The 27,213-nt window shown below is 38.5% G+C and overlaps 1 long non-coding RNA gene across 1 annotated transcript in view; it reads right to left on the bottom strand.

Annotated features, from left to right (window-relative positions):
• Positions 1–312: 312 nt before the first annotated feature.
• The window catches only part of LOC142406239 (uncharacterized), a 97,064-nt gene continuing 70,163 nt past the window's right edge, over positions 313–27,213 (bottom strand). The window contains exon 3 of the long non-coding RNA XR_012774512.1: positions 313–901. This is a non-coding gene — a long non-coding RNA (uncharacterized LOC142406239). The remainder of the gene's footprint in view (positions 902–27,213) is intronic.

Genomic DNA, 27,213 nt, shown 5'->3' with positions numbered 1-27,213 from the left:
GCCAACTCCCCCCCGGCCAACTCCCCCCGTTTATATACTGAGCATGACGCCATATGGTATGGAATAGCCCTTTGGCCAGTCTGGATCAACTGTCCTGGCTGTGCCCCCTCCCAGCTTCTTGTGCACCTGGCAGAGCACGGGAAGCTGAAAAGTAATTTAATTAGAACTAGAATTAATTATTACGTAATTTACTTAAGCTAAAGAAAAATGTTCATGTAAAAGTGTTAAAAATCTGAAAATAAAACAACTGAATATGATAAAGTCATTTCAAGCAAAGCATAAGTTTAATCTAAAATAATTGTAGGACTGTTGTAGGATTTTTAAAGTGTTTTTCATGTTTCCAAAAAGTTGGTTTTGGTTCAACAAGAATCATTTTTTTATGGGGATAAATTTCTAGTTTGACTTCCAAAAATAAAAATCCATTAAAAATCCATTTTCTCAGTATTGCTTACAGTCTTTTTTTTCATCAGCCCCCGAATGAAAACTTTTTATTTACTATAGCCTGTGCAGATGTTACGTCCAGGCAATGTAAGCAATTATCTGGACTGGAAGACAGAAAGGGAAGACAGGCAGCTTGCCTTGACAGTGTTGGAGGATACAGGAGTTACTTATGTCTGTGGCAGCGCTGGGATCGACACTTCTTTCCTGCACAGCCTGTTGCTGCTGAGGCTGCCCAGGGAGTGGAAGGAGTTGGAGAGGTGATGGCAAGGGGACGCACTAACCCACCTAATCACTACTTCCCCTCCACCCAGCTCCTCCAGAGCAAGCCACAGGTCTCCAGAACTCTTGTGGCACAGCCCCAACTTTCTTACAGTTGCCTCATGGGGGATATGTCTCTGATCTCTTTACAAAATGGTTGGATCCTTGCCCAGATTCTTGGGGATCACTGCAGCTAGATAGGCTGAAACCAAAAAGTCAAAATCAGTGTATTGACACAAAAATCCATGCAAGACATCTTCCCTAAGCAATATATTCAAACATAAAAGACATTCCCAATCTCTCCCAAAGAGGAGCAGCAAGACAGCTTTCCAGGAAAAACCTGATCGTTTAGAGTCAAACTCTGTGGACCACAAGTTTTCAGTCCTTTACTCACAAACTGATCACCCCCATTTTCTGGGAGGCGTACCAAATCCTCACCAGAAATACCTAAAGGCTACGCTTAGGCTGTAGCATTTTTGCTAACAAAAGTAGAATTTGCAACAAAATTTTTCTTTGCTATAGAGAAAATTGATGTCTATCTTTACAGATATAGGGAAACTGCTGGTACCAAGAAGGAGCTCAGGATGATAAGATGTGACTTGGGCCAGTCTGATCAGTCTGATGTGGCATCCTAACCGTTCTGTTAATCAGTACTTTACTATGTAGATACTCCACTTTCTTATTCAGCAGTGAGGCTGCATAATATGCATATGTAGAACCTGTCTAATAAGGAAAAGATAATATTCTAAAAAGTCTTGCAAGTTTTCCTTCTCCTAGTCCACCTGTCTATGCTGAGTCTTGGCAAGAGGGCTCAGCCTTACATATGCCAGTTATGAGGCTATTAATACAGTGAAACTTGAGATGGTGATACAGAACTAATTAATGGAGAATAAATGTGATATAAAACACTATCATATTCACAGCATCCTTTCTTTGAGTTTAATCACAATGTAAACCTCATGTTGAAGCACTTTTTATGTGCAAATTATACTGACCATTATATAAAAAACTAAAGTACTCACTTTTATAATTCACAATGTGTTATCTTTGTGGAAATGCCCTCCCATTGTATTTATATAATTTTCAGTCCAGTATATATTGACCTATGTGAATTGCTTGTTAGCAAGTACATTCTGGGAAAAAGTAGTACTAAAATTTCCAGCAAAGGTACAATCAGAAAATTGCCATTCAAAATTACTGCATAAAAAACCTCATAGATACAATCACAATCAATTACCATACAATTACAACATGAAAATGTACCAAGTACAGATACAATCAAAAAGACAAGTACAGCTGATGGCAAATCTAGAAGCAATTACACAAAGCCTTTGAAGAATTAAGCACATTTATTTAAACTTGATAAATGTGTATGTCTTAGCACTACCATAATTGAGCCGGATTATTATAGCCAGTGAGATGGGGCAATTTCATTTGCAAAAGTAGTTTTGCAAATTTCTAATATTTAAAATTTGATTAAAAAATGAAGTTGCAGTTATTAGCATTCAGGTTATTCACTTTTCTATCTTGCAATCATTAATTATTTTAGAGCCACCAGAAATTTGCAAAATACTTCACATAAATGAGGAACTATAATCCTTTCACAAAAGCTCTTGATATGCAATCTTGGCCACAATTTGCAACCAAGAGGTAACAAAGCAGGTAGTAAAAAGACAGGGAGTTGTAGAAATTGTTAGCTCCTTGAGTCTGCACACTTACACCATGATCCAAAACTCTGCAAGTCAAAAGACGCATTGCAGTAACTTGCAGGGATGTTGGATCAAGTCCTTTCCTAAGGAATGACTGTTTTATTTTACTGCTCACAGTCACCATTCAAAAACTGAGTCTTATTTTGTCTTGTATTTTGCAGTGCCTGGAGCAGAAATAAATCTGAGACTGATTTGAATGACAAGAGGATAATCACGAAGTTTATTCCTCAGCAAGCTACTAAAACCAATAAACCTAAGTTTGTTCAAAGTGATACCCTGAGAAATTCAATCAGAATAGCTAGCAGCTCATCTTGAAATATATCATTAGCAATAAGGCATCTTTGAAATCATAATGATAAGTATTTTAAATTGCTAGAAACAGAATCACATACACAGAAGAAAGGTAAACTGAGATAATGATACACCAGTATTGTCAAAAGGGGCACGCTGAAACACACGATTTTGCTTTTACTTGAAAAGGGCTTGACAGTCTTTGGCATGGATATCAGAGCAAAGATTGTCTCTGGCATCAAAATCAAATCAAAGACTCATGGATAATTTTAGTCTGCAGACTCCAAACTACACCTGACATACGCTTTCATGGATCTTGCTCCTGGATCAAGGACATTGCTCTATAAAAGCCCTACAACATTTTTCAAGCCAAAAAAGTCAGCCTCCTAAGCTGTTGAGTTGCTGAATATTAGATTGCTTAAAATCAAAACCAAACATGCCAAATGCTTCTTTAACCTTATGTATTGCTCAGCAACAGTTCTGCTGCCAGATCTTGCTTTTGATGAAATCAGTGACAGTAGCATTTTGCTACTGTATAACAAAAGGTATGAAAACTCATTTAACAATGTTATTGATGAACTATAAGCTTATAAAATCATGCACTTTCATGTCTTTACTGCAGTTTATGCTCTAAGAATCTGTTTTCCATGCCAGCTATTATGTAAAAAATGTATGCATCTTCATTTTTAAAACATCAAAAGATTTTAATTCTATTTTAAATGTCCACTTTAAACATGTCATTTCTGTGCACTACTTTGTACTTTCAGTTTTTAAATAAAACAGGTCTGAAGGGTCACATTCCTTTATACTTCACCAAAACTAAGTTTATAATTGATAATTCACTGTGTTTACATCACCCTATTCTGTCTGATTCCTGCCTAGTGTTTGTGAAACTTTGTACAGAACTTAATGCCACATTGGTTGGGACTAAGCTTTAAACATGCTACATACCTGTTCGTGCTCAGAAACAAAGCAAGGGGTGTAGAAAATTGTTCATCTGGAAAGCAAGGTGGGAAGATTTGCATTTTGGGGGTTGTCTTTGACTACTAGGCCCTAAGAAGAAAATTTAGAGGCCCTCAATTGAGCCAAATTCTAATTGACAAGCGCAAATATTCCCTGGGAAACACACAATTTGATCCACAGAGTTACACTGTTATTCATACTATAAGCTATTAGTAGTTTAATCATGCAACTATGAACCTTGTTGAGTCATCTGTTCTCATGTCAGTCTTTTCATTACAGCTTACCTGCATCTGCAAGATTGAATTCTGATCAATTAATTTATTCTCCCATTGCTTTGGAAGACGACCTTAGCTTTATGGAATTAGTAAATATCAGGTTTCCTCAGCATGCAATTGTAGTTCTTCCACTCTCAGTATAGATTACAAAATAAACAGTATAATGAAACAAAGCAGGGAACTCAACAGTTGGTAAATCTACATAATACACTCTACTTGGTATGCACGCTACAGCAGCAGAATGAGCAGAAAAGGAACTGAAACAAAATTGCTTGACCTATTTTAATATTTGATGAAGAAATACTAAGCCTAGAAATATCACGTCTTCAGGGACCTTGTAGTTGATATTATTAAAAAACATTTTAAAAAGAGGCTCCTATAGTCTATCATAATAAGCTTTGGGTAATACTTTAAGAGTCCATTAACTTATGCTCAACTAATCTTGAATTACAATAGAAATCCTTTGAAAGCATGTATGATAGTTACACAAATACCACATAAATTCATTTCCATCCTTTTGTGAATATTTTCCCCTAGACACACTACAGTTTTTAATCCCTTTGTGTAATAGTCCAGTACTTGATATTTTAACATTAATGGAAGGAAGTCTGATCAGTTCAAACTCTAACAGAAATCGGACTTTGCGCACTTTTGAAGAATCCAACTCAAAACTGCTTGTGAAACAAATCTAATGATTTTTTTAAAGTTATTTATCCATAATTTTGTAACTACAGTAGAAAAATGTTTCTCTTATATAAGTAGTATAATTGTAATATTTATTATTTCCAACTAATATTATTGTTGTCTTTTAAATTATCTGAGTTACCAATACAACCTAAATATTTTCCAGAGAATCACTATCTGAACTACAGCCTGGAAAGCAGCAAAGTCTTTCAAATTTGTGTGGATGAAGCAAAAAGTCATGAAAAAAATCAGCCATGCAGGCTGAACTATTGAACTGAGAGCGGAAGAAAAATGTTTAAATGGAAAACATCTTTGTCAGAAAATAAGACTTTGGACTGAAACTTAGGAGACTGAAGTTCCATTTTCCCAGGTTTTCCAATAGCCTTCCAAAATCAATGTGCTTCCTTTAAGTTTCTTTACTAGAGATTACTTTTTCATCAAAATAATGCATTTTCTTAAAGTTTAAATATTTGCGGTGGCATCTTTCTATTGATGAGGTCCAGTCATTTCAAAGGAAAAGACCTGAGAAGCTGGATGGTTTCAATATCAGAAAATAAATACTTCTAAATAATTCCCCCCACAAGCATCTTTGAATACATTTGAATGCAAACAAATGCTGAAGTCACGGTCACGACAAAACAGAACTATTGTTCTTCAGTGGCTCTACTCTAACCTGTCTCTTTTTGTTACTGCTAAGATTTTAAGTTTTTTGAAGGGAAAGGCTCAAAAGAGCCAAGCTTAACCCAAGCTTAACTACCAAGAGCCAAGCTTAACCCATATTCTACTGAGGCCTCATGTACTACAGTAATATAAATATCTGTGTCTTGTTCCTTTGCGCTTGGACTTTTCAGTGTTTTGCTCAGTGAGTCGGTGCAGATACTAGGCTTGGGGGAACCACAGATCAGAAATGGAGATCCACATCAGCCTGGAGATGTGACCGCCCAAAACACACCCTGCAGAGGATCTTGGGTAGAGCAACTGGAAGGACCGGAGGTGTCCCTGGGTGGCCAGGAGATCCAGCCACAGGCAACATCAGGGACTGGCCCAGGCACACACTCCAAAGTAAGCCCATCCATTAATGGTCTTACTGCCATTACTACTTTAGAAATTGCTTGTTTCATTCGTCTTTCCAGTGTTTGAGAATTCCATCGTCAGTTATGTTTGGGAGAATAAACTGCTGCATACACATCAAGGAACAGAGACCATCACATCCTCTCATCAGCCTGTAATTTACAACCAGCACTGAACACTTTGAGCTACTCTCTATGTACCTGGCAGGCCAGAACCTTGACTTATCCATGTGGTAAAAGGTCGTGGTGACATCGCTAATTTGAAAATAAATAGCTTCCTCTAATGTTATAGAATTACTGTAGCAATCAGGCACATAAAGATAAAAGCTCATATAGATAAAGCCATATTAATTAGCTCATAAAGCCTTATTAATCAGGCTTGTAATGGTAGCAGTTTGAAACCATAAAAGAAATGTGTAAGATATTTGTCTGCAGGCTTAAAATAGAGAAAAGAATGAAAACCCGCCCACACAGCATGATGTGACATTAGCATCCTGCTACTGGGAAGAGGAAGATACAATCTAAGAGCAGTATCTTCTTTACAGTATATGAATGTTTTAACACATTTGCTCTGGTCTAGCTGAGGAATAATAGCAAACAGTACTTCGGACATACCGATGTGGTTTAGCCCCAGTCAGCAATTAAGCCCCACGCAGCCGCTCGCTCACCCTCCCCCCCTGGTGGAATGGGGGAGAGAATCGGAAGAGCAAAAGTAAGAAAACTTGTGGGTTGAGATAAGAACAGTTTAATAACTGGAACAATAATAATAATAATAATAATAATTAATAATAATAATAATAATAATAATAATAATAATAATAAATTGTAATGAGAAGGAAAACAAGAGAACGAGAGAGGAACAAAAACCAGGGGGAAAAAAAACAGTGATATAGCCGCTCACCACCCGCCGACCGATGTCCAGCCAGTCCCTTAGCAGCGATCCCTAACCCCCGGCCAACTCCCCCCCGGCCAACTCCCCCCGTTTATATACTGAGCATGACGCCATATGGTATGGAATAGCCCTTTGGCCAGTCTGGATCAACTGTCCTGGCTGTGCCCCCTCCCAGCTTCTTGTGCACCTGGCAGAGCACGGGAAGCTGAAAAGTCCTTGACCAGTGTAAACACCACTTAGCAACAGCCAAAACATCAGTGTGTTATCAATATTATTCTCATACTAAAAGCCAAAACACAGCACTGTACCAGCTACTAGGAAGAAAATTAACTCTGTCCCAGCCAAAACCAGGACGCTGGAACACATTAGTCTACTTCTAAAGTAGCTCGACTACCTTAAATCATTGCTCATGGAAGTCAGCGGGACTCTGACTGAGAGTGGGATCCTATGAGATCCATTCGTAAAGAAGAAATCCTATCCAAACTGAAGTCAATGGCTACTGACTTCAAAAACACAGGATGCCAGTGTGTTTCCTGATCACTAAGTCCTAGACCTTCTTCAGGTAAAATTTCCTATTCAGATTGAGACCAAATGAAATGCAAGGATTCTAAAAAGTAAAATGTATTCTGTTTTTTCATGGAAATGGTCCATTTCCATCTTTATTTAGTATTTGATACTTCCAACCAAAGGCAGCCACTCTAATCCATTGAATTGTCAACAAAACCCAAAGATCAGAGACATTTAGAAAATTGTACACTCTCTTATTTATTTCTCTGTCATACCCCACTAACCCTACAAGTCTCTAACAAATCTTGCTTGTTCCAAGGAAGACTTTCTGCACACAGTGCAGACATCCCATTTTATTGTAAATAACTGGGGTAATTGCAGCAATTTATGATTCTGAAAATACCCTCCCTAATCACTAAATGTCCATTAATTTTATATATATTTCCAGAAGGTAGAACTGTTAGCTGTGCAAGAGACTATAAAAGAAAAAAGGTATAATTTTCCCTTCCTTCTTTTTGCTCCCAATTTTGTAACAAATGCATAACAGATTTACTGGGGAAAAGCAAGTTCCACTCCTCTCCTGAGCAGTCGTGAGCAGCAACAGTAGTGCATGGTCCTTGACACTTACCCACCTCCTCCTCACACATTTCCCCATTGCATCTGACTCAAATAAACCGATATTTATCCTTGACACAATCTGACATGGCCACATCAGGGCAATGAAAGCTCATATTCCATTTCAAGCCCTTCCGAAGGAACACATTTTGGGACACCAGAGACATTGATTTTTATCTAGGAAGAACTGTATAGGGTTTTTTTCCTTTTTACCTAATATTAAACTGAAGTAAGCATTATTTTACATGTTCAGCTGTTCATCCCTTACACTGAAATAATGGTATCTCTTAGATTTCTAGTGTATTCAGCCTTGTACTTTTTAACAAACATAAGATGGTGACGATTATACTATTTTCATTTGTTGCTTTGTCATATAACATCGTTTATATTATTGCAAAACAACAGTGACCTCCAGAGGCACAAAAGCCTAATCAGAAGTATTCATTATCCATGATGATGTGTTCAAAATCTGAGTTACTCAGGATTTCAACAACTTTGTTTCTTTGCAACTCTATGAATTTTAGAAGCATGTAAAGTATGTAAGGAACATATGTAAACTTTTTATTTGAAATCTGTCCCCACACAGCCTTACATGCGTCAACATTCATTGGAATATGGTTGACTGAGACAATATTGGGGTACTGGCACACAGGGCCATTATGTCCTGTCATTGATAGCTGCCATTGATAAGGGTCTGTGTGAAACCTTTTGGCCCCAGATACATTTTTGCAGTCTTTTTGTTGAAAAGAGAAGAGGCAAGATGAAAAGAAATTGAGATACTTCCAACTGAGGCACAAGAATACTTAAAAATTACAAACAGTTAGACACCTTCTTGGAGAATCAATGCTGTTAATGTAGAGTAGGTTGCTAAAAGCACACCTACCAGGTCAGCATGCAATAAGGTATTTGGCAGACTTCAGTGCACTATTTCACTTCTGGGTCGTGAAAGTGAAATGGTGAATCCAGTCCAGCCCACTAGAAGGAGTGACCAGCTTCAGCGCACATTTGCATGCACAGCAAATTGCTCGTTTCCACACAGAGTGTGAGTTTGTAATGAGGCTGAAAGCTCACCGAAGTCTGAGTGCTAAGACCTTTGCCTGACAAAGGACTTGAGGACTGACAGATTAGAAAGCTTTAAAACTTTTTTCTATTCTTTTTATATTATAGGATGCCAAGCGGGTCACAGAAGATATAAATATATATGTAGTCCTGAAGAAAAAATAAAATATCCACAGCACTTAACAATTACTGTAATCTTAGAAAAGCTCAAGTCTCAAAGCAATGCACTTATTGACCAGCTCCTCTGCTGGCATGAATCATAATAGCTCTATTTATTTCAGTGGAGCTCTGTCAGGTTACATCAGCTGAGGACTGGGTCCTATCGGTCTCCTTCTTAACGTTCCTGTCATTCCCAAACGGATGTAAGTGCTATACCGTTTTTCAGCTCTGTAGCTCCTCACATATGCTGAACCTGTGCTTGCAAGGAAGACAATTGCATATATTTACAATTTCTGTCTGCAACACGGAGGAAAATGCAGGTCTATTTAACTCTACACACTCATTTCTTTGTCAAGGAAGAGTATTTTAAAAGATGCCTTTTAAGCTATCTTTTTATACACTGAAGGAAATGGCTATTGTAATAACCACAATACCATTTTAGCTTTCAATAGAAATTTTCTCCTAGAGTAGCTTCTGGTTGTAAATAACACCTGTGAGTAGTCCATTTTAGGGGGTTATCTTCCTTCCCTACCGACACAGCTCCCACATAAGATTTTGCCCAGGATTTCATTCAAGGAAATAAATACAGTTTTTTGAGGAAAATACTGTCCAGTTCTGTCTGTGTCAGACTGGCAGTTGACATACTGGTGAACTATTTACAAAAATGAATGCTGCATCCTGTATCCAGCTGACAGACTCCTGCAGTTGGTAATTTATTAGCTATTCTTGCTATGAAAGAATATGTACATAATCTCTTTATTGCATTCACTTTTGTATAAAAGACAGAGTAATTACAATTCCTTTATTTGTGATCACACAACTGACATAGTACTAGTCATATAATATAAAAACAATTTACTGATAATTGTGTGAAATGCTATTGTATAAATAAGAATCTTTCCCTTTGACCACTGAATGCTGGTCAGTTGGCCTAAATTTATCTTTTTTTATTATTTAAGACAATACGTCTGTTTCTGAATTCAGAAAATCTGAATTTCTGGAACTAGCAAAAAAATATTTTTAAAAACTTTAAAAAATGGATTTAAGTACTAATTATATATCACAGTTGAAAAGTAAGTCAAAATTGGAGCAGAAAAATCCATGAGTACATTTACCAGTGACGGAGAAAGCATTCTATGGATAAATATTTTTTACTTCAGGAAACAGACGTTCAGCTAGCATAAATCATCAATGGGACAACCCTTATTTTCCTGAGCTAAAGATCTATCCCATATGGTCTACTACTACATAAAAATGGTTTTCATCCTGATACAAGAAAGAAACAACATTTGCACTCATTTTATAAATTGAAATAATGAAGGGGAAAAGGTTGTTAAAGTAGTATGGCCAAGGTTGCACAAAAAGTATGTATCCAGGTCAAGGCTGTCTGCACAGTTTGCTTGTCTCTATAACAATATTGCCCTCACCAAAGTCACTGTATTCAAATTTTCAAAGTAGGTTGAACTTGGGTTAGGCACCAAGGACTAACCTCTTAGTATCGCGAGGAAGTACCTACATCCCACCAATTATTTAACATGCGCGGCAACTAAAAAAGAAAGAAATCTGTCCCACCACATTCGGGGATATGAAAAATGTTTCCTTGAAAAATATCAAGTTGAACTTATCCTCTGATTACCATCATGTCACACATGGGCAGAGGGGGCACAAAGCAGCAAAGGATTTTTTTCAAAATTGTACAACAGATCATTTATCATCGTGGTCCTTTCTGGCTTAAGGTCAGTATTCCTGTGAATCCATGGCAGAGATAATATTGTAAAGGAGGGTTCATGTGGTGCTGCAAACACCTGCAGCCCATACTTTAACTAACAATCAGCAACTGTCTTCCATGTATCTTAATAATAAAATAAAGGAAGCTGATGCCTTGCAAATACAATAGCATGTTACTTTGACTTCTGTCCCTAAACAGATATCTGGATAGGGACACTCAACTCATCACTAAAGAAGATGTGGTGCTTGGCAAGGGCATGAGCATCCAATCCCAGACAGAGCAAGTGCACCAGAGTTTCAGACCAGCATGGCCTGGGCAGCTGGATGCACAGTACATCCCGCTTCAGTCGTGGCCCCCAAAGATCCCGCAATTTCTTCTAGACCCTACTGGGCAAGTAATCTTTGGGAATGCTTTTTAACCTCTTCTAAGGGAAAGATGTGTAGGTAACAAAACCCCCAACTTTGTCAATGGTTCTATTGATTTCATTAGCAGAGAAGTTGAGGCTTCTTTGGTCTATCTTCCCAATTCTGAGATCTTCTTTTTAAGAATGATCCACACCAAGAGATTAATGTGGAATTAAAATTTAAGATACATTAAGACTTTACACCGTATTCCTCACATGCACTGAAGTCAGTTGTAATCTATTAATCTCCAATTTGCATGTGATTAAGCTTCAAGAGTGTTCCCTGTCTGCCTATGCTGTATCTTTTTCTTCAGTGCCTATTGCCAGACATTTTTCAGAACTGACAGTGACTTATCACTATCAAAAAGCAGCTCAAAGTCCTTAGGAAAATCTTCAGCTTAGCAACCATCCTTTTAAAATTGTAAATCGTACCTGTTTTCCTTCATCTTTATAGCTATTAATAGGCATACTTTTCATGACAACAGGATTTGTTTGCAAGGTTGTGAGATATCATCTGCTCCTTCTCTTTCCTCCTCTCTTAAGCTGTAATTTTCTGTCATATCATAACGGGTTGTCCTGGAAATAGCTTGTCACAAAATGAAAGATTTGTTGCTACTGAAAGAGCAGAAACAGCTGTAAAAGAGCAAAAGTTAGATTTCAGCCAAATGTTCTTTAAACAAATAAATAGGAAAAAAGGAGACCCTAAACAAAGCTTACTTAAGCTGTTTTGTTTCTCCAGACAGTCTTTGCAAAGTCTGGGAAGATAAGAGTCCTACAAATGGTTGTAGCTTCAAATAGATTGTGTGGGTGGATAAATATAGGGGAGCGCAGTGAGTGATGGAAATAGGATGGGCTTGGGTCTGTACTCAGAAGGAAAACCGATTTATTTTCTAGCAGAAAGCAATTTCCATAAATAAATAGGATGGCTCATCATTACCTGCTTTAAGCATGATTAGGCTAAATATACTTCTAGCAGTCAAAACAAAAAAGATATCTCAGTTAAGTTTTCCTTTTCTCTCAAAAAGGTCTGCTGCACTCGGTTGGTGTCAGGCATGAGGACAGGAGGGGGCCAGGCTACAGCTACCACTCTCTGATGTTCAGTCTGTCTTTGGTCCAGGGTGTAGGGGAGAGAAATGTGGCAGCAACTTCCACAGGTGCTCTAATCCCCAAGGTTATCCTGCCACCAGGACACGCCAGAAGGCTCCACGCTGTAGCCATGGTGTGTGATCAAATATCCCAGTGTGTGCCTTTTACTGGTCCCAACAGGAGAAGCGGGCAGACCCATAGCCCACCAGCTCTGTGTGCATGCGCGTTTATGTGCGTGCACGCAAGACTCTCACGTGCTAGGGGCATTCCCAAAACCGCAGTGACAGACAGCCGCTCTTTCTTCCGTACTACATGCGCAGAGCAATGGGCCAAAACTACAGCTCGGTGTACACAGCACACAGAAGTTAAGTCTATTCAGATTTTTGCAATTGAGCACCTCAGGGGAGAAATGAACCCATTTTTCTCAGTTACCCAAAGCTGAGTGATTATAGCCAGTGAAATTAGATGCATGGTCAAACCCTTCTAGCAGAAAGACAACTGAAGCCTGTAAATATTCCCAAGAAGGTGCACTTTTAATCAATATACTGTGTATGGCAGTATTTGGTTTTCCAGTAGTATTTACTCAACTTTACACAGGAAAGTAAACTCAATCAACACAAACAATAAATAGTTGATGTTTCAGTTATACATAGTGTGTACAAACAGAAATAAGCTTCTGATATTGCCTCTGGACTTAAAACCTGGTCTTATTCATTACCTTTAGTAAGAGGCTACATTTTCTATGCTCTGAATAGTTATTATTATTGTGGTTATGCTGATAATTTATGGTATGTCGCACCCATAAAAGCCATTGTTATGCACTGCAAATATATGCTAAAATATTCTACCAGATGATGAGAAGAAAAATTATTATAATTTTGATTTACTTGTTCTAACGTAAACATCTGTAAACTAATTACAAGATACACCTTTTTTACAGATTCTGTGAATGGAAAAGACTCACTGATTACCAGTTTTGTCTTCAGTTCTATTTGATGAATCACTTTAATTACAACATAATTAGGTAGCACCTCTGGAAAAATATGCCATGTAATGGTTATAAAGAATGAAAAGAAGTGATCATACCGTAATTTTGAAATACATCATAGCAATTCTTTTCATTAAATTTCTGTGCAAAGAATGTCGCTTATCTTAATTGTCAGTGTCAATACCATAGTCCTAATATTATAGTTTCCAAAAAAACTAATTTCAATCCCAAAGTAAAGTCTGTGTTTACTTAAGAAATCATCCCAGACCCATTTAACTTCAAACACTCAAGGAATCCCATTAGACTACTAAATGTAAGAAAACATAGAATTCTCTGCTTTCTAGAAGCTTTAGACAACATCGGAGTCCTCTAGCATAATTCTGATTTAAAACAATACATTATGTGGGTTTGCAGATATGTTTCAGTCTCTAGCAAATAGAAATACTCTTAAAAACACCTACATTTACATTATTGCAGCTTCCCGTGACTTGAGGCAGGATCAGGGCCCCATATGGTTGAAAAGTATCAGCATTTAAAGAAAAGTAAAATCAAAAAAGTCCTTGCTGGATTTATGTCGAAAGGAAACAAACAAGCAAAGAGGATTTATGAGGCAGAAATCTCAACACAGCTTTTCTTGCTGACTTGATGACTAGCTAGTGAAAGTAGCAACAATACGTGTGGATAGTCCAGTAACCCCATCTTCAGAGGAGCAACCTTCTCTGAACAGCTAGGTCCACCCCTAGCTATAAAATATCTTGCATATAGGCAGCGCATGTGTTCTGCTGACAGGTGAGCTGCCTTTTCATTTGGGAAGCGTTAGGCAGGCCGTCCACTGTCAGCCTGGTGCCACACGTGCTGAGATCTGCTGTAGGGACTCACATTACACCGGTTGTCTGGAGCACTGCGGTCGGTCCTAAGAAGCTAGACATGGGCCTGAGTCATCGCTTTGTTACTCAGACTTCACCCAGGTTTTTTTTACAAAAGCTTACTAGGAACCAAGGCTGTCTATAGACTTTTCATATCCTGCTGGATCCTTCAGGAACATCCAGCATGCTGGGTCAGGCTGAGGGAGTCATCAAGAAAATATCCTCAGTGACCAGGACAGACTTTAGTAAGCCCTTATTTCGCATACTGTTGTAATGGTCCTATTATTTGGCTACCTGCCAACAGTGATCTTTCAGAGGCGACAAGTCAGTTCTAAAAACTTCATGGCTTGTCTTAAAAACCACCAAGTCTTAAAATTGCATATTAAGCCTCAGTTTATTTACTCACTGGATTTTTAACCTATGGAATTGGCATATTTACATGTTTCCCTAGCTCAAAAGACTAAACATATAGAAAGTTTTGATGCCTTTTTTTCTGTTTTCTGGGATTCTTTAGTAGAATCTTGATTTCTTCCACAGCACAGGATACCCTGAGGTGCATTTCCAGGTAAAAATGCCAGATACTTTAGAGTGTGGTAGCAGTCATGGAGGTTACCAATGTTGCAGACTGAACAACAAGGAAGAAAAGCAAGCTGGCTAAATACTCACCCTCCCTGGCATGAAATCTTTTTTTCTGTGATGTTTTCTATACAGGGAGTGGTTGGGGTACTAGAGGGGGCTGCACCACTTTGCTACCAGTGCAGCTACGGGGACAGCAAAGAACCTCCCAGACAGCTCCTGTGAAAAGCTCCTGTGCCAAAAACATGCTGTCTTCTCTCCCCCTTTACAGCTCTACAGAAGAAAGACTCACAAGCAGGGCTTTTTGAGCTAATGGGTTGTCGTGGTTTAGCCCCAGTTGGCAATTAGGCACCACACAGCCACTCGCTCACCCTCCCCCCCGGTGGGAGGGGGGAGAGAATCGGAAGAGCAAAAGTACGCAAACTTGTGGGTTGAGATAAGAACAGTTTAATGATTGAAATAAAATATAATAATAATAATAATAATAATAATAATAATAATAATAATAATAATGGATTGTAATGAGAAGGAAAACAACGAGAGAGAGAGAGAGAGGAACAAAACCCAAGAAAAAAACAAGTGATACAACCGCTCACCACCCACCGACCGATGCCCAGCCCGTCCCTTAGCAGCGATCGCTGCCCCCCAGCCAACTCCCCCCAGTTTCTCTACTGAGCATGACGCCATATGGTATGGAATAGCCCTTTGGCCAGTTTGGATCAGCTGTCCTGGCTGTGCCCCCTCCCAGCTTCTTGTGCACCTGGCAGAGCACAGGAAGCTGAAAAGTCCTTGACCAGTGTAAGCACTGCTTAGCAACAACTAAACCATCAGTGTGTTATCAACTTTATTCTTATACTAAAATCCAAACCACAGCACTATACCAGCTACTAGGAAGAAAAGTAACTCTATCCCAGTCGAAACCAGGACATCGGCACTGCCATGTTTCTGGGATACTTTGGATTGATGGGGTGAAGACATTTTTTTAGCCCAAAGGCTTTCAGAGGAACGGGCAGCTGTGTGCAGGCACCAAGTCTGCAGTGCAGTTACACAAGGAAATAAACTGAAGGCCAGCTATTCCATCTAAATGTGAAGCTGCTCCTCAAGCTGTAACCTAAAGGAAAACTAACTTAAGAAATGCAAGGATTATTTCTTTTCTTCTCTTTTCTCACCATGCAATTCGCAGTATGAGCTGGTGCCGGCAGGTCACCCAGTGCCAAGGACCAGGACTGGCCCTCTGCAACCTGAGTTATGTGTCTCTCACAAGGGCTGGGGCACAGTATTATTTCCATAAATTCCCAGGTCCTGAAAAAATGCCTAAAGATTGCCTATGTGTCACAAGGGGCATAAAATAAAGAAATGTTGTTATGGGCTTTTGGATAAGTTTAAACACATTAAAATTGTAAAAGTTCTTAGACATAAAAACAGTAAGAAGAAAATCAGGCATGTGTAATACTAAAATTTTTATTGCATTACAAGAGACTCAGTAGTAGGTTGACTTTAAGTACCTTGGGCTCAAGTGAACATAAATGTGTGGTTTATCTTTTGCAATTGCCTGTGTTTTTAGTACTGTTTTGTTTAAAACTCTTTATTGTTAAACTCCTGTCTGAGAAATGCTACCCAAAAATCCCAAAATGTTAAAATTAGGTATGATGTTCAACTGAGAGCATAACAGAGTCAATTATGAATACGAAATTGTATTTTTCAAGTTTTTAAGACAGATAAATAATCCTAACAAGGAAGAGAGACTGTAGAAATTTAAAATTTTTCATTAAAATTATTTTTTCTTTCTTTCTCATGTGCCAAATCAATGGAAATTTTCTGATGTGATCACAGAAATCCTTGAAGAAATTATTCTGGAGAGTAAGTCCAAGATAAAATGCTGAGACCTATATAGCATGGAATATAATTATGGTAGAGGAAGAGAATGATCACAGCCATGAAAAAGAAATATAAGCTGCTTTGGAGAATTAAGTAACTTCAGCCCCAGTAAGTTCAGTACATTTCTCATCAGCATTAATAGGAGTTATACCTGCTCACAGTATGAGTAAATTTAAACAAATTAATTTTATCCTTCTCAATCCAGGAAGATGATTTTAGGAAATGAAGGATGAAGATTGCTAAGATATCTGTCTTAGGATGAAGACGGCTACCTTGTCCTTGTGCACAATCCATTAATTCCCTCTCCTGTGTTAGCTTTCTGCCACGTCAAATATTTGTGAATGGCTACTCCTTGTTCCAGCGTAATACTCAGAATAATATTATAGTATAGTATAGATTTGGGTCTAAATAAAAAGAAAGTAGTAAGCTTCCAAATCTATTTGCAAAAGATTTTGGTGTGAAACAAAATGAGCTTTGAATGAACAAAACTATTTTAGAAGGTAATACACCATCATTTTGGGAAGACCAGCTCCACTGATCTTGTGAGACTGGTCTGAAGTACTGTCTTGCATTTCACATTTCGCACCACCTCCAGCTCTATATTCAACAAGGCTCTGTCCTTCATTAACAGCTTTTTAGTATCTTAGTCTGATTTCTTACCTGTTTGTTATCAGGGCACACATAATTCTAGTCAGATTTACTGCAGTTGCAAAAACAACAGTTATTCAGAGTTCACAATCATGCTGGTGACACTTAACTGTTTCGTTCCATTTAAATGACATTTGGCTTTCTCATGATTACTTCTGCCAATAGCTTTAAAAAAAAAAATCAACTTCTTATTGGCAAAATCTCCACAAATCATAAAAGTTTCAAACTATATTACAACAGACTCCTATTCTCTCTTCAATTTTAGCAACTTCAACATATCATAGATGTTCAAGAAAACACCATATACACAATACCCGAGAACTCAAAGGCAAATACAGAGTTCTGGGGCAGATTTCTCCCAGGTGGAAGAAAAGCAGTGCCAGTGTTTTAGCTTTGTGGCTGTGTTAAAAGCTTTCTTTTCTGAAATGTTAGCTCTTTATGAGTCATATTAATCCCTGCTGCAACTTCTGTTTAGATACAAAGAAAAATCCTGCCTTATGTCATGCAAAAATCACATTCAATCAGATTATATTCTGCAGGTGTTAAATATACAATATGACATAAATCAGTGGTGATCTATGTAGAGCAATACATGTTCCCAGGGTAAGAATTTAAAAGAAAGCTATCCTGGTTTAGGTTCAGATAAGTAGCAAGTATAACAGGAAATAAAATGGCCAGATAGTGCTTAACAGCATGTACCCTAAAGAACTGCTTACAACTTAGAATGAAATTTTAATGAGGTAAAGGTTAATTGGAAAACATACCTTTTCTATCTAGCCTTCCAAATTTAATTAAATATCACAAAACCAGCAAAGACTCAGTATGCTTTGTTAAAGCAACACTAGTCTGATTAAAATGAATAGTTCTTGAGCTCAGTTCTGCTTTCACTTTTCTGAAGTAACTCTTCTGTAGCCAGTTATCTCTGACTACCAATAAAATCTCTTCCTTGTTCTGAAAGCTCCCAGGTGTATCACCTAACTTGTCTTTACAAGAAAAGAGCTGAGCCTGCTCCAAGCTGGGAGTTCAAACCTGTCTATTTGCATCGGGAAGTCACCTGGAACTGGAATAGTCTTTGCAGGGTGTCTTGGGTCCTAAGAGGAAAGAAAAAACATTTTTTTTCACCTCCAAAGCTTAACAGTTCCTGGTCTCTGTAAGATGAGGAAAATGAAAGAACTTGCAGCTTCTAGGAGACAAATCTTCCTTTCAGTCTTTATCTGTCTGAAATTTAATAAAGCCCTGCTGAAGATTGAGGTTCTGTAATTTGGGGGATTTAGAGATTTCAAACTGTTTTTTTTTTAATATTCTATTTAAGTACATAATACCATAACGTAGAAAGAAGTTGCAATAAAAATCATGTCCAAAAAAAAAAAAATCAAAACATTAATTCCGAAAAGAGTGAATAGTGAATGTTACAACACCGCATGAATATTTTAGTTTGTTCAAATTCTCCAAAACCAAAATCTGGTAAGTACTTTAGCGTGTTCCACAGAGCTTTTTAATTTGCCAGAGCTTTGTTTTTTCACAAAGAAGGCTCCATCAAAATATTTACCACCCAGCTTTAGCATAGTCTTGGAGCTAAATTGTAATTTTTCTATGACCAAATAAAGCACATCAGGATTTCTACTTGCCTTCAGCGTTAACCTTGCAAATACTTCTGTGCAGCTTTTATAGTTGCATTCCAATTTCCAGCTCTCTCCTTTTCAAAGCCCTGGAGAAGAAGTAACTTACAGTAACCGTTTACGCCAGAGCAGAGCAATGTCCGTATCGCTGTGATGACTGTGAAGTTAGAGGAAGGACCAAGCCAAAGGTCCACTCCAATCCTCAATCCATTTTAGCTGCTCCTAATCTACCAGATTTGGAGAGTAACTGTGCAGTAGAAACTACCATCACTTGCACTCTAGATGATTATCAAATAGGGCCAATGTCTTGTATTTCTCCTCCCCGTTCCTCTGAATGTGAACGAGAGTCACACTTTGATCCCCAAAGCTGAGGAGGAGAAATTGAAGGAGTCAGAGCAGCAGCTTACCAGTAGGTATAGAAAAACTTGGTATCTAGAGAAAAGTAAAATAAGCATGGCAATACCATTCTGTGACATCAAAACTAAATGCCATGGACCAGCCCATGTCCATACCAGTGAGTTCCTTTCCCCTCGCAAACCAGATGGCCTTACCCAGATTGCCTGTTAGGACAGGTCCCTCCCTTTTGCTAATACCTGAGTAAGGCCCCAGCACAGGCTGAGAGATGGCTGGCAAGGGCAAAACAACCCCAGGGACCACTGTGACAAGTCACCGCTGTAGCTGGTCAGGTTCCAGGCCCCAGGAACATCTCCTGCCACCACTTGACTTATTCATATGGATACAGTGATAGCAGCATCCAACAAGGCAGGGACAGCTTCAAACAGGCAAGCAAGCACCAGGCACATGTTTTGATAAAAAGTTAAGCAAAATGCAATAGCAAGCAAGCTCTGGAACCATTAGGCCCTTGCAGGTCCACAGCCAAGTCACAGCATAGGACAAATTTGTCATAAGTTGTTCACAAAAGGAAGTTTAGCCAAATTCATCCTAGTTTGTTTTTCTCCATGTTGAGTGTAAGTTACATAGATACACGCGCATCCTTTAGATAATTCAGGAACTACCTTTTTAACTTTAAAAAGAAATTGTTATGCATTGCTGCTCACTCATTTCACTAAGCTTCTCACCAGTGAAAAACTGTAGACAAATTTTAAGAAAGTATTTCCAGTACAAGTAGTCTTGGAAGTATGTCAGAGCCTTTCCCTCTGCCATCCCATCTCTATTCATGATTTTAACCATATACTTAATGAGACTGAGATTCACCTCAGAAATTCTCCTCGCAGCTGTCGAGCATTCCTTGCTCCTTTTCCTTAAGCTCATCTGAATTCTTCGAGTAACACCATTTCTGCAGTGAAGTTCCCTCCTGACATGCTGACTCTCTGATTGACAGGCAGCACACACACGCCAAGCAGAATGTCAAAGAACACAATATGATAAAACCAAACACAGCTTAATACAGTTATGATAATGCCAAACTGTTTAAAATTCTCTGTACCTTTGACAGAATAGCTGTGTATTGTATGTCTTTCAAAGCTGTGTATCTGCCTAGAAAAAGCTAGTTTCTCTGGCCCTTGAAGGAGATAGATACCATTTGCATTTTTGACCAGGTTTAAACTAAAGCTAAGTAAATTGATTTTCGTCGATGAGAGTAAGATGTTTATTGTGATCTTTCAGACTTACAAGCTTGTATTTCATTGCATATCTAATGTGTGATGTGAAGGCTACCTGACTTAAATAGCTTTCTTATTAAAGCTTGTTAAATGGTAAAGACCTGACTTATAAATATTTTCACAGTTGAAACATGCAAGATAAGGTTACCTGTAGCCATATTTGCATACAATAACACCCCCCCCCCCCCCAAAAAAAAATCATTATTTCCTAGAAGATTATTCTTCAAAACTTGATTGTAGGAGTAACCATTTCAGATTTTTCTGTCATTCAAAGCAAGGAGAAGGCAACAGGGAGCACAAAACACTGAGAAAGAATAGTTTAAGCAAACAACTCCTAAACAGCTCACAGACTAAAAATTATTCACTCACGCAAAAGTATTTGTTTCCAAAGACAAGTATGTTGGAAAAGTTTAGGAATCTTTTACAGCCACAACTTTGAACGCTGCTATATAAATGGTTTCCTACATACACAGAGAAGCTATCGTGCAGCACAAAGGGCATGAATCTACAACATGTTCGTTACTCCTGCCACTCTTCTACGGACACATCTGAGTTGACATTAAAGCCACACAGTGTACTACTAAATGAAACAGGGCCACAGCCCTATTTAGCACCCTTACCGCCCTAAGATGTACCTAATATGGGGGTAGGGCAGCTTTCTCATTCCAAAGTGTCTGAAATGAAGCCTGTGTTACAGCCCATCAAAGAGGTGCTTTGCAGCATGAAACTATGTGGCATGCTTGGCAGCGTGCCGCGCAGACATGAGCGGTCTGGGAAGGCAAAGCCTGCTGAGAGAGCGCTGGAGGCATTCGTGGTGGGAAACAAACCCAATACTGCTGCTGGGCATGGTGTCTCCTGTCCTCTGAGCCGTATCCAGAAAACGTCTTGGAAAGTGCCAGCCAGCACAGAACAAAATATTTAGATGGCCAGGCAGAGGGCATAAACAGTCTGAATGGTCAGTAGACCCGTGTTTGAAATAATTCCCCATCTCTCTTTTGTTTAGCAGTACAGAAAGAGGCTGTGAATTCAAAAGTTCACTGGCCTTTGCAGAAGAAGTGAGCACAAAAGCCTTTTCCTGCTACCCATGCACAGCAGCCACAGGAGGGGCAACCAGCCTACCATCAGCACCTTGACAAGGTTTGAGTTTTAACTGCTTCTTTCTTTTAAAATAGTCCATCACCAACTTTATTGTTGCCAACACCTTCTTTTATGCCATAAACTTCGCTTACTCACGCATCCTCTCTCTGCTTTCCTTTTAAGGTCTGAGGAAGTGGTCGTGTGCCCAAAGCTTTTTAAATCTTATGGGCTATATGAGCTAGTAATAAACTAAATTACCTCAGTCTATGTTCTGGCTCTGGCTTTTGTCCATAGACTATCACGGCTAGAGCAAAATATCAAGTCCAGCTAAGATTATGCCTTTGCTCAAGAACTCTCTTGCAGTTTTCATAAATGCTGCATTTTGAGCAGATGACAGTAGAAGAACAGCACCTCTGAAAAAAAAATAAAAAAAAACCCCACCCAACCTCACAGCCTACTACTTGAAGATTAACTTTTCATCCAAAATCAGAATGTTTTCATTTGAAAAGTTGAATACAGTAGTTTTCAGTCAAGCCAAACTGAACCTCCTTATATCATTTGGACAAATGTAAACTTTTAGTTACAAGACAGTTCACAGTTGCACTATTTTTTCTATGATGTCTCAAGGGAATTTGAAGTCTCCAAAATTCTGCCTGGCAAGACAACATCTTCTATGTGGGAGCACAGCACTGATCTTCACTGTCTTCTCACAGCATCTGATCCAACGTGAAGTCTGAGCTAGTCTCTCCCCAAGAAGTGACTAAGAGGTTCTGTGAGAGTTTCACTAAGCCCAAATGAAATAATCTACTTGGGAATTAACAAATTTAATTTTCTTGATATATCAAAACACTTGCTTATCTAGACTTTTCTAGATGAAATACATCTTCTGCTAAAAGAAAATCATGTGCATTTCTTAACTTGATGGGATTTCTTCGCTTGTTTTACTAAACATTACTTTTACTAAACATGATTTTTACCCTGAAAAATTCTACTGAATCAAAAACAAACAAGTCTTTGTTGCTAACATTGTACGAAAAATTGGGCACCCCAATACACAGCAGTCTGTGGTATTCTTTAGATATCATCTGTCTCCCTACCCCTGAGTCTATGGTTAGTTTCTCATTCCTCCCATCATACTTGCTGATTACTGCTGCTTTTACCTTAGAAACATTTAGAAGATTCATCTTTTTTCTTCACAAGGCTGAGCCAGTTACTCAGAACACAGCAGTTTCCAGAGCTATTCCTTAATTACACTCATTGCAAAAATAATGGCTTAATTTGATAAATACCTTTAATTTGAAACTTTCATGTCTCAATATCTGCACCAAGGGTAAAATGCTGAATTTCCACTGACAATTGTGGAAGAAACACGCCTAACAATACTCTCTGCAATGAGGAGATTTTTTTTTTCTTTGTTCATTACTATTCCTTAATTTCTACTTCGGGATCTGCTGCTTCTCGGGTGAAAGAAAAGCAAAATAATGCAGAGAGAGGTGCAATACATAGGCATGGTATGAAGTCACAGACTGTGCTTGCTATCTAACAGGAAGTTTTCAAGATGAAGAAGTAAAATGATGGGGACAATGAGAGCACCCTTATAGATTCATTGTGGAAATTGCAACCAGCATCTTATTCAAATGAAGACCGAGTTCAGCATGAGAAAACTACTGCCTAAGAGAGCTAGCAAAGATTAAAGCAGATCAGCTAATACTAGCTGAAACTGCAGTATTTTGAATTCAGCTGGGTTATTCTTGACTTGTGCCTTTAATGGGTTATGTTCGCATTTGTTCTTTCTTGCAATCTGAGTTACAGAAATTGCTATGCAAGCACAAGATAATGTTTTCAAATAGACTCATTGGCGCATTAATCTATAGCACCATAATTGGCCTGAAGATCAGATTTTTTTTTTTCATTAAGCAGTGAATGTCAGCTCCTTTGGGCATACAAGGTGTCATCAACTTTATGCCAGCTTTGCTGACTCATACAAACATCTACACTTGTAAGCATTAATTTTCTTAGAGCTACAGCACATTATGTACTAAAGGGGATCAGAAGTAAGCAAAATCATCTGGAAAATATAGTCTAAATTTATATTGCTTCTGCTGAGAGGATTAATTTAACTGGCTGGAGATAGAATATATATTGAGCCATTAATGTTTATAAATCTAGAGACAGAAAATAACTCATTTTACATCAGCTATTATTACCACGCTCGTTTTGTTTGTATGTGTTCAAAATTCTCTATTACCTGAGTGTTGACAGTACCCTGAAATTATTAAGTAGCTTTATGTTCAAGGGCAAATGCATCTTGTGAGTTTGAATTTTTTGAAGATTTGAGAAGATCTAATGTCTTGTTTGTTAGTTGAACAGCACACACGGACTGAAAACAAACTGCAGCTTCCTTTTCTAAGGAGGCGTGCTCCTGCCTTTTTGCTGTCAAGGTATAGAGACAGGCATACCTGAACTTAAGCTACTACTTCAAAGTATCAGCTGCTCAAGTGCTATTTCATCAAATCCTAAGTGGTTCCCTCATTTACTGAATGCCTCCCAAGGGTATCACAGAAGGACAAGTCTCCTTTTGCTGCAGTGTAGCACCAGGGGCAGAGAGTATGGGTCACATTGGCAGCCTCCTTCTTCTTCCCAAGACATGCAGGCAGCAAAGAAACAGAGGAAGAGACGGCAAAACTGCACCGTAGTGAAAGGATCAGGAAAATTTGGATTCAATCTTGGAGAGAGCTTTAAAATATTGAAATAGAATATTTTATAAAGAGACTTATCCCTTGATAAATAATTATTGTACTTCTTCGTCTTTGGAAATGGACATAGACAAAATTTAATACACAGATTTACCTCTCTGTGGGAGAGGGGAAAGGCTGAATTCCATGTAAATTGATAGATGGCTGGGCTTAGCATGTATGTATAGATTTATTGATGTGGTTTTATGATGCTTTCACTACTTCTGAAATCAAATTTCAGTAAGCCTTGAAAGTAAAGCTTTTGAATTACATACTGTCTCCCGCTGCACAAAAGCCAAACCGTAGGCCTAGTTAGTTAAGTCCTGAAGGTGATGAGTTACTCAGCTCACCCTGTCAGATGCAGAATAGGTTTTTGGTTTTTATTTTATTTACCTTTGCTATTGCATTGACTTCATTCATATTTATCATTACAAACAATGTTAAAAAAATTTAGGTGCATTTAGGTGGTTCAGGGAAATGGTAATGGAATACTGAGCCATCTCTGTTTAAGGTCATCAGAAGAAAATTGGCATGGGTTAGCCTTTATTCCTCACAGCTATACAAATTAAGCTGACAGCCTCCATCTTTTACAAGAGGAATCCCTTCTGTGAGCATCAGTAGTGAACAGAAACATCTGATAAGTACGAATACTGTCTCACCTGAATTCCAGCTTTTCTGGTATTATTTCAATAGTTCTTTATTTGACACCTCACTCCATAATTTTTTATATTTTCAGAGCTTTATGATTATAATAGAATAAAAATATCTACATTCTCACTGACAAGAACATTTAAACTGACATTAATACTTGTTCTTTGCACACTCCTAATGATAAGCTGACTGGAAGAGCAACCGGCACATGTATGCCTTTTTAAAAAACAGCTATTCTAGCAGCAAACAAGTATCTATTAAGTATGTATTAAACTGGTTAAATGCAATTTTAAATATTTTCTGAAGAAGGGTTCTAAAGACTTGAGTTCAGTAAAGTGTTATAAATTATAAGAAATATGTTTTAAACTTTAAGCACTATGTTAAAGAATTAAATGGACTGACAGTAAATTTCACTGCGTCTGTACACCAAGCAAATAAAAATGAAACTGCAAACACTGCAGGAACTGCTTTGCAATTTGCTCATTTGAACCAGGCAGCTTTAACAATTTTGAGCCTGTCCGGTGTTTGTATCAACTTACACCAGTGTTTGTAAATCTATCCAATGAGGAAGATATTAGAGCAACATGAGAATCCCAGTGTTTGCTCTGAGAAAAATCAACCCAGCCTTGGAAATTTTCCATTATGAATTTGGCAAAAGAGTATGGTGGGATTCAGTGAATAACAGGAGTACCATTCCCCTCCCAACATCTTGAAACAGAGATGTTATGTCCAGCCTGTTACCGATCACACATTTGCTGCTGCAGCTCTCGGTGAAGCAGGGACCAAACGGGAATCTAAGTCGCACAGAAAATAGAGCTTAAGCTGAATTGCCTTCCAGTCTCAGTTTTTCAACTAAGCAAGGGTGAGTGCTGTCCTGAGACCCAATACTACCCCACTGCTGTCTTATGACCTAAGTAGTCCTTTAAAAAGTCAGAGGAGAACCACGCAGCGTGAATTCCTGTGACCTCATTAAATGTTTCCTTCCTAAGATGGGACGCACACAGGAACCTGCGTGCCACAAACTCAGCTTTGTAATATTCACAGCTGAGATGCTTTGACACATTACAGTCCCGTGTAGGGCACCTAAGCAGCGCGTTCAACACAGAGGCCTACAAGACGGGGAAAAAAAGGCTGATGCCCACAATTTATGAATATTTTCATGCAGAGATGTGACAGATCAGATCACATGAAAGGACCCCAGCTGTTGGAAGATCCAAGTCTCCACAGAGCGGACAGCATTTTATCTGGGCAATGCATCTCATGCAGTTTCTCAAAGTGTTAGGCTATGGGGTGGGGAAAGGAAAACACCATTTCCTCCTTCTTTAGGCTTAAAAGCCACGCTGCAAACTGTCAGCTTGTCAGGTCACACCAACAAGACAGGAAAGCGGATGCATAGTTAGTGAACCCCAACACAAAGCCACCAAGGTACAAACACGAAATTCTCAACGCTTTTAAGATTCAGGCTGCTGGGAAACAGTGCTGGCAGAAATCCAGCCAGAGCGCCTAGATGCTCTGAGGATTAGGCAATGACTGACCAAGGCTTTTGAAGATCTCGCTGTGAGACTACAATGACCAGTGTAGCAATTAGACACTAAATCCCTGTTTATGCCTCTTTAGTTGTGTTGCTGATGGTGGGCCAAGTTGGAAGTTTATGGACTGCAATTCCTAAAAAACTGTAATGTTGGCTACCTGAATGAGCATGTTTGAAAATAATCTTCCACAGCCACAAGCAAATGCAGCATAGATGCGCCTCTTTTTTCTTCATACACTCATTTCATTGAGGAATATTATCCGATTTACAACAATGTATGCAAATCAGGGACCATATCAGAGACCAGTACAGGGGACTAAATCGATCTGAGCTAACCTTAGGGATAAACTGAGTTATCTCTGATTTACATCAGTACCCTCAAAGGACAGTTAGATTTCCAGAATATCCGTGTTAACCTCAAATACACATTAACCCTAAGAAGTAGAACACTGTAATAAGTAATTTTGAAGGAAAAGAGAACATTTCTCCAGGCAGTTTACTGATAGACTGTGAAATTTGTTTCTGCAGGGATTACAGTGTCTTATATTGGACTTTGAAAGGAAGTGATCATTTTCAGAAAAAAAAAAAAAATTATTTCTGATGGGACAAATGTGGGTAATGGGCAGGAGCTGATGACATAGGATTAAAAATGGAATTTTGCCCTTATGGAAACCTTCATACTGATGGCAAGCTCTATTACGTCTGTCCTCTCCCTTCTGCTGAAGCATTAGACAAAGCAACTGCTGGAAGTAGAATAATGGACCTGAAGGACCAAAACCCAATCTGGTGGAGCAGATTGTGTTTTTGTATTCAGAGCTATTTAACAAACACATTGTGAAACGAGTCTTCAAAATCAGTACCTTGATAACCTTTAAACAGGA

This window comes from Mycteria americana, chromosome 2, assembly GCF_035582795.1.
Source record: "Mycteria americana isolate JAX WOST 10 ecotype Jacksonville Zoo and Gardens chromosome 2, USCA_MyAme_1.0, whole genome shotgun sequence".
Lineage (NCBI taxonomy): Eukaryota > Metazoa > Chordata > Aves > Ciconiiformes > Ciconiidae > Mycteria > Mycteria americana.
This window is presented reverse-complemented; position numbering and strand designations above follow the sequence as displayed.